The sequence below is a fragment of the Balaenoptera physalus genome (assembly GCF_965194825.1).
Source record: "Balaenoptera physalus genome assembly, chromosome: 6".
Taxonomy (NCBI): domain Eukaryota; kingdom Metazoa; phylum Chordata; class Mammalia; order Artiodactyla; family Balaenopteridae; genus Balaenoptera; species Balaenoptera physalus.
The window spans coordinates 126,399,973-126,416,819 of NC_138885.1; the positions used below are offsets into that span (position 1 = coordinate 126,399,973).

Consider the following 16,847-nt stretch of genomic DNA (forward strand, 5'->3'; position numbering starts at 1 on the left):
GAATGAGAAAAAAAAAATGGCATTAAAGTGGAACTGGAAGAATTCAAGCTTCCTGAAAATTTGAGTTAGTTAACAGAAGGACCCACCCTAGGGAGTTACATAATAGAAGACTTCCATTGCTATAGCTTTTTTTTTTTGAAAAGAGATACTTTTAAGACAGTTCAGGTAAAATTTTGTCCTTTAGCAAAATACTGAATTTGATAATCTTACAATATTTCTCCTACTAAAAAAATCTGAAAAATATTTAAGAGCTATGACTATGGGAAATTAGGCTATGTACGGAAAGTAATTTATTCAGTTATGTGATGGTGCCATGAAATCTCATCAAATGAGAGAGTATTATTAAAGTAATCCAGTCATAAATGGGTGCATTTCATGCCATAGATTTAGACAGGCTTATTTCAAAAAGGAGTATAATAATTTCCCTGTAAATTAATACTTGATTATCTTTAGCTATATCTAAATTTAAAAATAAAATAAAAACAGTATTATACTCAAATTAGGCACAATACTGTTTCTTAGGAAATGACGACATAGTTAGGTAGATAGATAAATGCAAAAACATTATTTGATGGGTATTGGAGTGTCCATATTTAATTTGTGGGTTCTCTACTTAGGAATTTATAACTATGTTCAAGCAGGTACTGAAATATTAACCATGTGGGACTTGCTTTTTTCTTTTTCAATAAATTATATTTATTTATTTATTTATTTTTATATTTATTTTTGGCTGTGTTGGGTCTTCGTTTCTGTGCGAGGGCTTTCTCTAGTTGCGGCAAGCGGGGGCCACTCTTCATCGCGGTGCGCGGGCCTCTCACTATCGCGGCCTCTCTTGTTGCGGAGCACAGGCTCCAGACGCGCAGGCTCAGTAGTTGTGGCTCATGGGCCTAGTTGCTCCGCGGCATGTGGGATCTTCCCAGACCAGGGCTCAAACCCGTGTCCCCTGCATTGGCAGGCAGATTCTCAACCACTGCACCACCAGGGAAGCCCCCATGTAGGACTTCCTTAATAAACCAATTAATAAATCAACTATGGGAAAGACACTCCAGGATTTCACACATGGAGTAAATCTTTCATTACCAGATTCTGAGCTCCATAGAACATTCCCTTTTGTGTTTTTCATTCAACTTGAATGGAAATTTCTGCTAGATCTCATTCCAGATCCTCCATGAGACAAAGTTACCTTTCAGAAATCAATACTTTACCAAGGGCCACGCTCAAGTTTGAACATCTCAGTAAACTTGGAATAAAAAATTCTGGATTACTGGGTTTCTTCTCAGATACCATAATAAAAGAATATCACCTTCATTTGTAGCTTTTCTGACAGCTAACATTTATCTTTGTGATCTCTGCTTTCTAGGGAAAAATACAATTTACAAACACCTTGAAACTTTAATTTTTTTCCAAGCGGAAGGAAAGGGTAAAACCACAACAACAATAAAAATAGTTTCACTATGTAAGTATATCTTGACTTAAAACTCTCGGGCCGTTAGGCCATATGCCGTGGTCTTCTACATAGGTTAAGTAGTCAGATTATTGCCAAGTTACATAACTAGTTACTTACTTCAGGAAATATTCAATTATTTAGTCTGAAGTACAAATTGCATGAGTATTCAAAAGTTTACCAGGCTCTGGCACTACAAGTTAAACTATTATTTTTCTATTGTCTTTATTCTTTTATGGAACATTTACAAGAGGTTCTTTACATTAGCTGCTCAGTTTCTTTCCCTGTAAATAATTTCTCCTTCATACAGCATTAGAGCGGACTTCTGAAGAAGAGACAGTTTATCATGGCATGACTCTGGACCCAGGCTGAATGGGCTTGAATTCTACCTTTGTCACTTACCAGCTGTGTGCTCTTTGGGCAAGTTACTTGACCTCTCAGCATCTCTGTTTCTTCTGCTATAAAACTGAAGCTTGATAGCACTTCCATTATATGATCGTTTTGAGGGTTTTTAAAAGTGCTCAGAACGTTGCCTGGAACTGTTTGCCCATAGCTGTATGAGAGGAACAGAAAGAAAATGAAAGAAAGATGGTCTATCAATCAGCACAAGAGGATCGAGAGATCAGAAATATAACTACTTTACACACAGTAAAATAAAACCAAACAAACAAAAAACAAACAAGCAAACAAACAAAAAAGCCATTGTGCTCTTTGATATTTATATGTGATGCACCAATATATTAATCCTGATTTTATTTTGAAGCAAAGATCAGTCTTTTTTTATACTTGTAAATATGAAACACTAGATAAAATGGACCATGACCACAGTTGTTTGGGAGGGAAGGATGGCACACTGTGAATTTCTCACATTGCCTGGCTTATCAGGTGCCCCTCTTGAACAGAGCAGCAATAAATGCATGGAAAGGAAAAAGTTAGGTGAAATATATAACTTAGTTCATTTTAGCCAGTTGGTGCTAAGTCCCAGAAAATGAGCAGCTGAAGTTAGGAGCTTCCCTTCTTCAGGTCCCTTCCCAGATTTAGAGGCTGCCTTCACTCCCTCAAACTTTTCAAGACCAATTATAAGTACAGCTATGTTCACTCATTAATTTAATCAATATTCACTGAGCACCTACTGTGCGTGGGATTCTGCCAGGCAGTAGAATAGGAGGTGGGAGGGAAGGGTGTAAAGGTTCACGGAGATGAATAAGGTACAGTTCTTACACTCAAGGAAATAAGGGTCCAGTTCAGGGTCACAAAAGTTATGCGATGCGTGACAAAATGCGGTGTGGTAAAGAGACCAAGAGAGCAGGAAGTGTCTAGCTCTGCTTAGGAAACGTTGAGAAGTTTTCTCAAATGAAAAGATGCTTGCTTTCAGGGCTGCAAGAAAAGCAGGAATTAGCCAAGTGAAAAAAAAGGGAAAAAAGAGCACGAGGAAGCAGCCCATACAGGGGAAAGGGCATGTGCAGAAGCACCAAGGCCTAGAAGAACTCAGCATGCTCAGAATGTGCCTAGCGATGTTTGTGGTTGGAACACAGGACATTTTGTGACAGCCTGTGGGGTTTGCCAAGCACAGTAAAGACACAGGTGTTTTCAAAAGGCCAATAGTAATAGTATGGTAGGAGTCTACTTATGAAGTCTTCCTACCAGCCTGGCTTATTTGATTTCCTGCCTGAAGGAGGGGAGGAAGGGTCCAAAGATACCAACAACCCGAGGGCATTTAAGCGAAGAACATACCATTTTCTTTAAGGACCAGCTTCCAGAAATTCTGGAAGACAGGGAAAAGCATATTCTCTCCTAGGTGGCCCACGTCCCATCCAAACATCTTAAAAGAGATAATTCTGAATGCCAGGAAGGAATGAAATGAACTCACAGTCACCCTGGTAGTCTCGTGGTTCCACTGGTGCATAGTATTTACTTATATTACTGAAATCAAAACAGTAGTATCTTATGCTAATTATTTATAATGTTCATTTGTATTTAAAAGCCTTTACTTTAATTCTGGAAAATATTCCTATTTACCCCAAATCCTGCAAATGAGAGAAAAATCAGTTACCCAAGCCTATGGGAGGTGACACAGAGGGTTGCACATGGAGTGTGGCTTGTGAAAAAATGCTGAGGCAAGGCAAAGAGGGATTTTTACAGCCAAATTTCAGATAAGGAAGAGAAACAAATTCTGTCAGCTTAGATTTGCCAATATCAGAAAAGGTAATAATGGATCATGGTGATCTATACTAGAAAGACCACATCTCCACATCACAACAATCTCCAAGGACGTATTTGAAGTAACAGCAGAGTCTGTAGTAAACACTATGATATTTGACCTTCTGCGTCTATACAATAGAGCTATAAAAAATTGATCTGGATTAGCCCTACCAACATTAAATTTGATAGGACTAAACCAGTTCAGGTTTTCATGGCTCTGCTCTGTGGATAACAAAAGGACAGTAATCATAGCGTTTACTTTACTTCTCCAGTTTCTCAGAAAGCAACATGAGCCAGCCTTCTCCAAAGAGCGGAGGTGGAATCTGAGTCGGTAAGCACATGGTGTGGTGGGCCTCCAAGGTGACCCGCATCCCCTCTTGCTCATTAGCCAGGGGCAAGCAAAACAACAGAGCGAAGGGGCGCTGCATCTGGTAGCATTGTTTACCAGGCTCTGCCACCCAGCAGGTGAAGTATTTTTAATCCCAGACTCTAGCACCTATACAATTTGCCCAGTTCTTTCAGCATTTGTGAACAATCCTGGAAGAGGAATTCTTCAGACAAATAAATGGGGGCGGGTGTGAATGAAAGGAGAAAAACACCTGTTCCTGCAGCTGGCCAACAGACCTCCCTTTAATGTGCTGTCTGCAGGGAAATCAAGGCATCTCAGGTTACGCTGGGGCCTCGGCCTGCGGTGGAGCCTGTAGAAAGGAATTCTATGACCAGAAGATGTGAGGCTTGGTCTGTGGCCAAAAACAATGGTGAAAGGTACAAAATGAGAAGCTCTGTCAGGACAAAGGCACTCAATCACAGAACAATGCACGGCTTGGCCGTTTGAAGAAAGGAACCCAAAACCAAAGTCACAACTGGATTAACAACTGGTTGATCCCCTTTTACCTTCTAATGCTTCTCTGGCTGGCGGCTACTTGTTGAAATCGGGATGAGGAGAATACAGCCGCCAGCAGCATACACTGTCTTTATTTAGGGCGAGTTCTGGCTCGTCTCGGAAAAGCAACTCGCAAGATTTATGTTCCTCTGTCTTCCATCCATGTTTTTTTCCATTAAATGGGGAATTTAGAGCAAAGTTACCAACACAACTCCAACCCAGGGCTGGAGAAGTCCTCGCTGACTTGCAAAATAACTGTGGCTCCAGCAGAATCGTGTGCCCAACAGTAACAGAGGTGAAGTTCATAAAAATTCTGTGCACATATTTTTAAAAACAGGAGAGAAGACCCTGTAATCGGGTCCATATTGGATCTAATGGTTGTTTTTGGTCCCCTAGAACACACTAGGTTAGTATAATGGGAACAAATAGAATCAAAGGGGAGGTTCTTTACAAGAAAAGCTTAGAAGATTCCCCCCAAAATATGTATGCATATAGCTATAAACAGATATGCATAGATTTTTATATAATGTACAGACCACAGAGAAGCTATCAAAGTTAACTGAAGAAATATAGAAGGGCTAAAAGTTAATGGAGACAATAGCCACTGAGAGTCCTAGATCACATGGCCTTGAATATTCATAGTAAGATAGGGAGTCAGAACAGGCCTGGGTGGTAGGGTTTCTGAGGGCCAGGAAAGTACCATGGCTTTCTTACCTGCACACTGATGCCTGGAAATCCCATAATGGGAAGCAGAGCCATTCATCCTCCGATCAGAGCTTGGATAAAATGCAAAGACATTGGAAAAGTACCCATAAAATGAAATTCACAATGAGTCCGAAGTAACTGAATACTACTGGAAGCTTAATGAAGAATGACAGAGGGAGATCAGGAATGCCTGAGCACCTTGAAAGGATGGAACTTTAGAGGGGCACCACGGAGTGGGGTCAGTGAGGCAGGAAGTGAAGCTGTGGGCACCAATGCCAAGTTTTTTCTCTTTGAATTTGGCCACATGTGGGTTCTGATTATAACAGATGGAATTGATTGGGTCAACAGTACGTGAAATGAGAAGGAGGCCTGTGCCCAAGGAGGAAGCAAGTGCCCCAGGTGTCCAGTCACAAATATTTTGGCAATGAATTTAGACACATGAAAAAAAAAATCATTTATTCATGGAAAACTCTCAATGAACTGTTTTCAAAAAATGTATAAAATATTTATTGTCATTTTCCTTTGTAAACCAATATAAACAAAGTTTCATTGTTAGTCTTGAAGAAATGATTCCACTTTATTAGATTTTTGCTTAATATTCTGCTTAAAGTATTAATGGCAGGGAACTCATTCATTAAAATACATTATCATAACCCTAACACAAAGAAGTATTGTTTTTCCAATGACACTTTTTTCCTTGTGTAACACTTGGGGAACTTTAAACCATTTTTAATACCTAAAGATAGATTTTTCCCTAGACTCACCCCTCTTTCTCAATCTCTCTCTCTCTCTTTCTCTCTCTCTCTCTCTTTCTCTCTCTCTCTCTCTTTCACACACACACACACACACACACACACATACAAACTCTATAGGAGAGGACGCAAATTTGATTCATGTCCTCTTTTGCATCTGTGACCATACCCCACCTCCATCACCATAAGAAATAATTGGACCTTAGCCCTTACCATGCTTCACTGAATATACTAAAGAAAACATTCCATTATACTAGCACCAACTCTACTGAATGAGAAGTTGATCTGCTTGGGCGTTTTCACTGAGTTTAAAAATACACCATTATAAGTCTTCCTAACTGTGGTGAATTATGAATCTGCATTTGACATCCATCATATGATTTGCTCTATGCTCTGTCTGGTGGGAAGAGGAATGGGGTCAAATAGCAATTAAAGCATGGGACATTTCAAGAGTTCTTAACCCTTTCCAGTATTACTTATTCTCATCAAGTCTTCAGCCAAGGATAAGTTTGCTCACAGATAGGCAATATTTTGGGTAGAAAGAAAAAAAAATCCTGAAATTCACAACTCATTTAAGGCTGTTGGCTACATTATGAAGTTATAAATTTTTAGTTGATGTTCAAATTTTATGATATTCATGCATATTGAGAATTCATTTGACACTTGAAAATTTATACCTATTTCAAATGTTACCCTACTGCAAAGAAGAAACCATATCACAAATCCGACATTACATGGCAATAATCATCTCAAAGTACTAAACATAACTTTTCTAGGTCCTAGACCATGTAAATAAAAATTATATCTTTTAAAGACAAAAGATTGGTGGGAAACATAAACCTCATGTAAGAACTAGCTTAGAATTTCTTTACTTAATTGAAGATGGTAAATTAGACAATGGCTCCCAGCAGCAAGTCTCTTATTAGTTGTATGATGTAAGCTGCCTGTTCAGAGCAAACCCAGTTTATAGGCAGACCCAAGATTACTGTGTACTTTTTGGAATGCTGCTCACAGATTATAGTCACTAAATATTATTTATGGAGTCTATCTCTCTCTTCTGCATGCTAGAAAGTTTTAACTAAGCCTAGCTCAGACACAAAGAGCAGAGCTCTACTTGATTCAGTACTATACCTTCATAGTGTGAGGAAGGAGCAAAAGTAATTTCAACTCTCTTATAATTTTGTTTTCTCTACAAAAAATGGAGTTCTCCATCATGGAAAAACTAAGTCTGGACTTTAAAAATAATTAACTGTAATCAGACACACAATGGTATATACATATTTCCATTCAATTCTATAAACAAGGATTAAATACCTCAACTTACTAGGTGAAATCTGGGGTACAAAGATGAATAAGATGGTGTCCCAAGAGGGAATGACAGACCTACATATATAACTATATTACGAAGCAGAATGTTTCATCTTTTCTTTCTAATCCTTCACACTGCAGCCAGAATGATTCTTCTCAATATAAATGTGATTCTATCACACTCCTTTTAAAAAGTGGACTTCCAGTTGCTTCTTGTATAAGGTCCAAAGCACTTGTGTTGGTTTACAAGCCCTTTCATTATCTGGTGTTTTCTTACCCTACCAGCACCGCCATAGTCAGCATTCTCCCCTTTATATTCTGAGCAATCACTGTGCTGAACATATTTAACTTTTATATTATGTGTGGCCATTTTCTCTTGCCAGGAGTCAGCCCACTCACCTATCGCCCCACCAAGTTAAATAGTGCCTACTTCTGTAACCAACTTTCCTGCCCAACATATGCCCACCACTGCCACCAGGAGCATGAGGGAAGGTACCCTACTATGTACACTTTAGAATCTTACACTTCCTCTAGCATAGCATGTTATACACTTTCATTTCCTTTATTTGTTTATTTATTTTTATTTTTTTCTGCACTAGGACTGTGATCTCTATGAACATTAAGGGACGTTTTTGCCTCATTCATTATGTTTCTTTGGTACACAGCATAGAATCTGGTATATAGCAAGTGTCTAATTATTATTTATAAATAGAGAAATAACATGGAAATATGCAGATCAAGTTCTGAAACAACTGGTGTTCAAATAATTCTGAGATACGATTGGAAAAATCAAGGCTGGAAAAAGGGATTGACTCAGATGATGACAAATGTTAAGCCTCAAAAGTGTTTTTCTTCTAAATTATATTTCAAACTTATTTTGTTAGCAAGAAGAAAACAAAGCATACCTGTAAGCAGGAAAATGATGTGGACAGATCTTGGCTTTTAGAAAGGGCTGGGGTGACAATGTACAGAATGGATTGGAAGGGATACCAATGAAGCATCTATTAAAAAGCTTAAAAGACAGACTGTGAACCAATATCATGGCAACAAGAATGTAAGGGAGAAAAATTGTTTGGGAGGCATTGTAGGGATAGAACTAACAGCTCTAGGGGATCATCTGGATGTGGAGGGCAAGGGAAAAAGGCTGTTCTAAAGACAAACTTAAGGCTCCAAAACATAGTTGATAGAGGGGACCCAGGAGAACAAGATCATTCCAAGAAAGAACAAGATGAGAATTGATTAGGTCCTTTTTATACTTGTTGAATTTGAGAGATACTCGAGAGGTAATTAGAAACATAGGATTGAAATGCAGAAAAGAAAGAACAAGGAAATGTAAACAATATGCATTTAGGTTTTATCTGTAAAGAAGTGAAAGTTGTAGTTACGTCATAAGAAAAGAACAAGAAAAGGAGAGGGACAGTTACTTGGGGGGAGTTCCTGTACATGGGACAAGCAGGAGAGAAACAGGTGAAAAAGTAGGAGAAGGAATAATAGTAGATACAGGAGGAGACACTGTCATTTAACCACACTAAAGAGAATTTCAGAGGTACGCATTGATCTTGATTATTTCAAGGGGATGGGATAAGATAAGGATAGAAATGCAATCTTTGGTTTTAAAATCAGCAGATAATTGGTGACTTTGAGACCCCAGTTTCAATTATGTTTACCATTTGAAATGACTACAATGGGCTGAGGAATAAGTAGAAGGTGAGAGAACTGAAGCAGCAAGTATAGCCTACCCTTCCCATATTTGTGGTGATAAAGGAAAGAAAGAAGATGCAAGTAAGACCAAGGGAAGACTTTTAAAAACATTTGAAAAAGGAGATCACACTTGGAGGCTAAAGGGAAACACCCAGTGGAGCTGGCAATCATGTTGATGCATAAAGTAAGGGATAATTTCAGAGGCCAGATCACAATGAAGAGAGGGATGGACCTGAATCACAGGTAGAAGTAATGAGTCTTCCATGGAGAAGAAGAGCAAGGAAGAGAGTAAAATAATTAAATCTGTAGGTAAATGTTATAGGACTTGAAGTAAAAGTGGGAGGCAGAAAAAGCTTCCTGAGACTTTAAGGATGAGTAGAACATTTACACAGATGAGAACGGAGCATTCCAGGGAGAGTGATTAATGCCCGGGAAAACATAGGTGCAAGAAGCATCACATGGAGCATGATAGTTAGAAGTGGTTTAGTGTGGATGCTGATTATGTGCAAGATAGATGGTGCAAGAGATAACATAGGAAACGAAGGTGGGGATCAAATTATAATGGAGATATTGAGAAACATGTACTTCAGTCTCCTGTAGGTCAAAGGGAATTGTTGAAGAGGTTTAGGCAAGGGGGTGATGTGGGAAGTTAGATGCTGAGGATAGATGACTCTGGCAGCCATGGGGAGAAGGGATTGTATAGGTCCAGTGGAGACACATACCCAACTTCAGATCTGCATAGTAGTCTAACATGAAGTAGTACAGGATGGAGAGGATACAGCAGAGTCGATACGTATTTGAAGAAAAAACATTCTACAAGACTTTGGGTTTTAAGAAAAATGAGGAATCAAAGAAAATAAGTTTTTATTTTGCATGGTTGATCAGAATTTGATTTCACACACTAAAGGAATAAGGGAATAAAGCAGATCTTAGACAGGAAAGTGAATTCAGTTTTGAGAATGTTGGATTGAAGGGTTTTGTCTGACTTTTGGGTTGGGGTGGGATTGAATGAGATCAGCTGTTGGTTGGAGTGATTCAGACTGGGAATCAAATGGGATCTGATGGATCCTTAACCTCTCTCTCGTTATGCTGCCTGTGGCTAATCACAACAGGGATGTAGGAATTGAATTGGTGAACCTGAACCCAGAGCCTTCAGGAACTCCACAGAAACAGCGTGTTAGGCAGTGCCTTGGGAAGGTAGCTAGTAGAAAAGAAGGTTTCATTTTCATAATATGTTGCCAAAGCAGCCTAATACTAAAATCTACCTGTCATGATATGATGCAGGCAAAGCAGGATGTTCTGTCCCTTGCATTTCCACATGGCCTCCTTACGCCACTTTGTGACTGTCATATTAATCTGATTGCAACTGCACACACATTTTGGGAATGGATGACTACTGTCATGAATTGGCTTTTATGCTGTATTTCTCTCCCCACACCACCCGCCTGCCTTGATCCCTGTAGACTGAATTGCTTCCAGGCCAGTGAGAACACTACAGTGGATCTTCAGACGGAGGATATGATTTACTTGGAGCATAGGTATTGCACAGGAAAGTAAGCTCTTTTCCATTTTAAACACAGGTATTATTTTGCTCCAGAAAAACTCAAGGCAATTTATTATGTGTTTTTTTTTTTCTTCCAGGCACCCATCTCTCTATACCTCAAGTAGCATTTCCGGTGGGAATTTCAGAGATCCTAAATTGCAGCCAAAGAGTAGTTTTTCATTAGAAGGATAGGAATCCCTGAAAGGTTATACGTTGTGAAGGACTAAAGAACAAGCAAGGATCACATGGCTGAAGTAAGACTTTCCCAGGAAAATGTTCCAGGTCACTAAACAGAATGGAATTCATTCCTGGTTTAAGCTCTTCACCTCAAGCTTTTATTATCTTTGTAATTAAAATAATAATAAAAAAGGAAATCTCAATGAAGATATTGTCAGAATTTGTTAGCAAGTTGATGAAGCCAAGTTCATCTATGCTTCTACCTGCTTTAATGTAAAATTTAACTTATGTATGCAGAGAATATCGTTATTTTATATTAAGTATGACAGTATGAAATTTTACAAACCTAAAGCACAATAATTGTAATTCTGGCAAGGGCTGAACTTTATCATTGCCAAATACTTTCCACTCTAACCTCATTTCTTTTTGGTTGAAATTAGTACAAATGCTTTCCCTCTAAGGGGCAGGGGTTTCTCTGCTCAGAGGTGAGGTGACTTTCTAAAAAAGATAATTTGAAGTCTTCTAAGCCACTTTTCAGTCATAAGCACAAAAAACAATAACCCTATTTAACCTTTAGAACGTCGAAATTCTTGAACTTTACACACAAAGATTCATGGAATGAGAATTAATTTATTTTTCAGGTAAAATTTTTAAAGTTTTAAGAATGGCTTCAAATTATATTGGAGTATTAGACATAGTCATGATCATTGAGTAATTTTAAACAGTTAATAGAGATTGACATATACACATATTTAGAAAAACTCTGTGTGAAACATATTTTAGTAGATCAAAATTTTGATACAGTTAAGAATAAAAATACTAAATTAGACTAGTATCCTTCATTAAATTATTTTATACATGTACAAAGCTTTATAAGACAAATCACTTTACAAACATCCTGAAATCGGAAGTCCCCTACTCCACTTCTAGTCTGCATACTGCTCCCCAGAAATAACTACTGACAATTCCTTTAACAGTTTACTATTTTATCCACCTCCTTATTTCTAAATAATAAGCTTTTCCTGTTAACTCTTGATTTACAATTCTTAGACATCATCTAATAACTTTCTATTGGAAAACAACAAGCATTCTTACATCCCCATGCCCTGCATCCTTTTCTTTACATCCTCCAATGCAATTATATCATACTTTTATTATGATGGTTTTAAGCATGATCGACTTTGTTTTTCCTGCAGCTAACAACTGTATCTTTTTTATTAGCTTTCATGATTTTCTGTCATTACCATTAATGCTTTCCAAGCTCTCCATGTGCATTAAAAGACTCTCGGATACTCTTTGTCACATAGTCAAGCGCTTCAGGGAGCCAGCAATGCAACTGTTTTACTTTTTTCCTTTCAGCTTCTTCCTTGAGTCTTCTGTTCCTGTCCAACCTGGAAGTTGTGCTCTATGCCTGCTTCTCAGTTGCTGTCCTGTGACTTCGTTTATTCTGGATCTTCATATGTTTGGTGTCTTCCGCTTTTGCGCTTTTCTTCCCTGTTTTGGTAGCGTACATCCTCTGCTCAGTGGGGTCCACAAACCCCTTCTGATCCAAAGATTTTCATCCATAGTTTGCGATAAGAACAAAACTCACTAGTAAGCATTTGCAAGCTTTTATAATAATTTGAAATTGCTACTCCATTCACACCTTTACTCCAGCTGTAGACCTGTTCAGATATCCTTGAACAAAATGGCAAGGCACCTAAGAGACAGGTTCAGTAAGACCACGTCACATGGGGTGATATTTTAAGTTAGCCAATGTTAATCCAAAAGTGTATACCAATCTGGAAAAAAAAAAAGTGAGTATTAATGTTGTTACTTCACAATAATTTTAATTTAAATAAGCCTTTTCTAAATATACAGCTTATCTTTTAAATAAGGGTGGAAAACTTTGTATTATTTCAGTGGTAAAATACTGAAGGTGAAATAAGCTTCATTAGATTTCTTGTTGAGAAGAGCCATGACTTTTCTGAACATGACAGCAGAAGTCATCCAAGAGATGAGAGGGAAGGAATTCCAAAGAAATGAAGACCAGAAGAGTTCATGCTAGTTTGCTCACAAGTATGTGTTGAGTTTGTTCTTTTTAAGTAATAACTGATGGTGATGTGCAAAAGCACACTGTGCTAGGTGCACAGATGTACCGGCTAATGAAGTAATAAAGTTCTCAATGATTAAGCGTCGTTTACATAAAAGGTGTAAAGAAATACACTTAAAATTAAATGTTGTGTGAGGAAGGTAGAGGACCACTTGACTTGTACCACAGGGCAACATATTCAGGAACTGGGGCATCCATAGCATAAAAGCCCAACACAGAACAAATCAAGTTAGCAAGCAGTTTTTACTGCAAGTTGACACATGCTGATATAATGCTAAGGCAGTAGTTCTTTTACAGTATGTGAAATTTAGCTATGCTGGTGCTATAAGGGAAGGTTTTTTATTGCAAAAAAAAAAAAAAAAAGCAACTAAGTCTGGACTCTAGAATACAAACTATAAAATATCCCATTGTCTATTAATGTGTCTATCAGTGACCGAGCATTCTTCATCAAGAAATTCTTACTGTTGGGGCTTCCCTGGTGGCACAGTGGTTAAGAATACGCCTGCCAATGCAGGGGACACGGGTTTGAGCCCTGGTCTGGGAAGATCCCACATGCTGCGGAGCAACTAAGCCCATGCGCCACAACTACTGAGCCTGTGCTCTAGAGCCCACGAGCCACAACTACTGAGCCCACGCGCCTAGAGCCCGCGCTCCGCAACAAGAGAAGCCACTGCAATGAGAAGCCCATGCACCGCAAAGAAGAGTAGCCCCTACTCGCCACAACTAGAGAAAGCCCGCACATAGCAATGAAGACCCAACGCAGCCAAAAATAAATAAATTAATTAATTAAAAAAAAAAAAAAAAGAAATTCTTACTGTCAAACAAATGTCAGCTAGATTATATGGTATGAATTATGTAAAGTCTAATGTACAATATTAAATTTTAGCCTATTGAACTAATTATGGAGATAATAATGAGACTGATTATAAGCAGTTTCTTTGCATGGCGAGGTACAGTGGTTTCAAGGGAAAAACCTCTGTTTAGACTAATTGAACACTTGGTTTTCTTGCAAAATAAGAAAATAGTTGAGGCCCCAAAATTTGAAGATATAAACTGGACAGTCAGACTTGCTTATTTATTTGATCTCATTAGTATTTTTAATTACCTTAATACTCTGATGTGAGGGAGGAATGTAACATGCTTTATAACAGCAGATCAGCTTAGAGAATTTTTATAAGTTGTTAAAATGTATTTTATAGTTTAACACAATTATACTGCACATTTGGAAAAAGTTATCACTGAACACCTTTGTTCATAAATTTGACAAAACATTTTTACCATATATATATGTATATATATTCAAATAATAGTCTATTCAAGGAGCCAGAATCCTTTCTTTCACTGAAAGATAATTTAAACTTACTTAAAACTTTACAGGACAGATTGTTGGAACTAGCAATTGGTAAAAAATTTAAGATGAATGTTGAAAATATAGCATAATGTACTTCATTTTAAATAAATGATGCAACTGTATATCCTTAGCATGCCAGAATTGCTTTGAAATCTCTTCTTCCTTTCTCTCACATATTTTGGGAGACTAGTTTTACTCCAACAAATACAATTAAAGCAAAAGATAGAAATATTTTAGCTATACATTTTACCCGATAATGGGTGTAATGTATACTGTTGTCATGAATCCAACCTACAATGGATAAATTAACAAGCAAAAAGTAAGCATATGTGTGATATTAAAAACGTTAAAAATTGATAAAAACTTGGTTTGCTAAACTATGTATATATATGTCTAAAAGAGGGAATCACTATCTCACTAATAAAAATTTTTTAAGGTACAAATGTGGAATAGCTAAAATTTTCTAGTGTAATAAAAACAATCTATTTAATGTCTATACACTCATTTTTAATGATAAACATGTACAGATTTTATATTTCTTTTTTTTCCTTATGTTAGATTGGTTCAGATCACATTTATTGAAATGCAATTTAATGTTTGCTGGATCAAATAGAATTTGGACTTTTTTTTTATTGTTTCTAGTAATTCATCTTTAATTGCATTGCACAAAGGAATGTTGTATGTGAAGCACTGCTGTAATAATTTTGGAGGTAAAGGAAGAAGGGTGATAGCTATATTGGTAGGATAGAGGAATGGCAGGGGAGAAGTCCATGGGATTGAACGAATTTTTGGAGTTGTTGCTTGCCTGAAAATAGCTCTATTCTACCTTCATACCGTCTCGATAGTTTGTCTAGGTATAGAACTCAAGGAGGAAATGATTCTCCTTCAGGATTTTTAAGTGATTGCTTTATTTATTCATTCAGTCTTTTTACTTCCAGTGCTGGTCTTAAGAAATCTAAAGACCCCGATTCTGAGCTTATATATGCCCCTGATTCATTCGTTCTTTCTTTCTTCCTTCCTCCCTCCCTCCCTCCTTCCATTCCTCTCTCCCTCTCTTTCTTTCCTTCCTCTTTTCCTTCCTTCCTTCTTTCCTTCCTTCTTTCCATCCTTTCTTTCCTTCCTTCCTTCCTTTTTCTTTCTTTCTTTCTTTCTTGCTTGCTTGCTTGCTTGCTTGCTTTTTCTCTCTCTTTCTCTCTCTCTCTCCCTCCCTCCCTCTCTCTCTCTCTCACTCTCTCTTTCTTTCTTTCCTTCTTTCTAAATTTTTAGAATCTTCCCTGTCACTGGCATTCTGAAATTTCACAATGTTATGAATTGGTGTGGTGGTGTGGGCTCCATTTCATTCACTGTGCAAGTCAGTTGGTGAATCTTTTCAATCTGGAAATACATGTTCTTTATGGTTTTTATTTCCCTGTTTGAATCTTTTACATTGTGAACTCTCACCATATATATGATGTTCTTCGGCTATTCAATTATTTAAGAGTTAGAGACTTTAAAAAAGATGATTAGGTAGTTTAAAAAAAATCTCAGCACACTAGCAACACAGTGGAACTTCCTGAATCTGATAAAGGATATCTATTAAAAACCTAAGAAAATATAATACTCATTAATCAAATATTGCAAACATCCCCCTTGATACTGAGATTGAAGCAAGGACATCCATCGTCACTACTTCTATTCAAAATGAACTACCTGTTCTAGGCAGTGCAGAAAGGCAAGAATTAGAAAAAAAAAGTCATAAGAATTAGAAAAGAAGAAATTAAAACTATGATTATTAATATAGGACATAAATGTGTATGTAAAAAATCCAAATAATCTCCAAACCAACTGCTAGAATTAAGAAGTAAATTTACCAAGGTATTGGATGCAAGGTCAATATAAAAAGCAAACAATCAAACAAACAAAACTCCTCAATCTATATATACCAGCAGCAAAAAAAGAAGTGATATTTAAAATAAAAATCATATTTACCAAAGCATTTTAAAAAATAGCACATACGAATAAATCTAAGGAAAAATATGTAAGATCTCACTGGAAACTATAAAACATTATTGTGAGTAATTAAAGAAGACTTAAAAATGGAGTGAAATCCCATATTTGGGGGTTGGTAAACTGAATACTGTGAAGATATTCTAAGGCAATCTGAAAAAAGAACAAATCTAGTAGACTAACAATGCTAGGTGTCAAGGATTATTTTAAAGATATAGTAATTAAAGCAATGTGGCATCAATACAGGTATTGACAAATTAATGGAACAAAACAGAATCCCAAGACAGACTTGTAGACAGATGTCACCTGACTTATTACAAAGGCAGCACTGCAGAACAGTGGGATGGGGGGTTGGCATTGATTAAAAATGGTGATGGGTTAATTGAATATCCCTACTGAGAAAAAAATAAATAAAGCTTTGCCCTGTACCTCATACCATAAACAAAAATGGAATTATAGACTTTTGGTGAAAACACAATAAGAGCATAAATTGGAAGTCCTAAAATTAACTTAATTTTACATATAGTTGACAGCATGAAAAGCACTTTTGCCTATAATTATTTTATTTGTTTTTATGAAAACCCTGTAAAGCATATATGGTAGATATTATTATCTCCATTCCAGCAATGAGAAAAACTAAATTTTAAAGAAATTCGGTTGTTTGCTGACAATTACACAGTCATTAAATGAATAAAGAAGGGTG

The 16,847-nt window shown here is 37.1% G+C and overlaps 1 long non-coding RNA gene across 1 annotated transcript in view; it reads right to left on the bottom strand.

Moving 5' to 3' along the window:
* Positions 1-16,847, bottom strand: part of LOC309662215 — a 284,000-nt gene that overhangs the window by 12,975 nt on the left and 254,178 nt on the right. Inside the window, exons 6-8 of the long non-coding RNA XR_014264588.1 lie at positions 5,244-5,305; positions 4,246-4,386; positions 1,847-1,997 (exon numbers count right to left, since the gene is read on the bottom strand). This is a non-coding gene — a long non-coding RNA (uncharacterized lncRNA). The remainder of the gene's footprint in view (positions 1-1,846; positions 1,998-4,245; positions 4,387-5,243; positions 5,306-16,847) is intronic.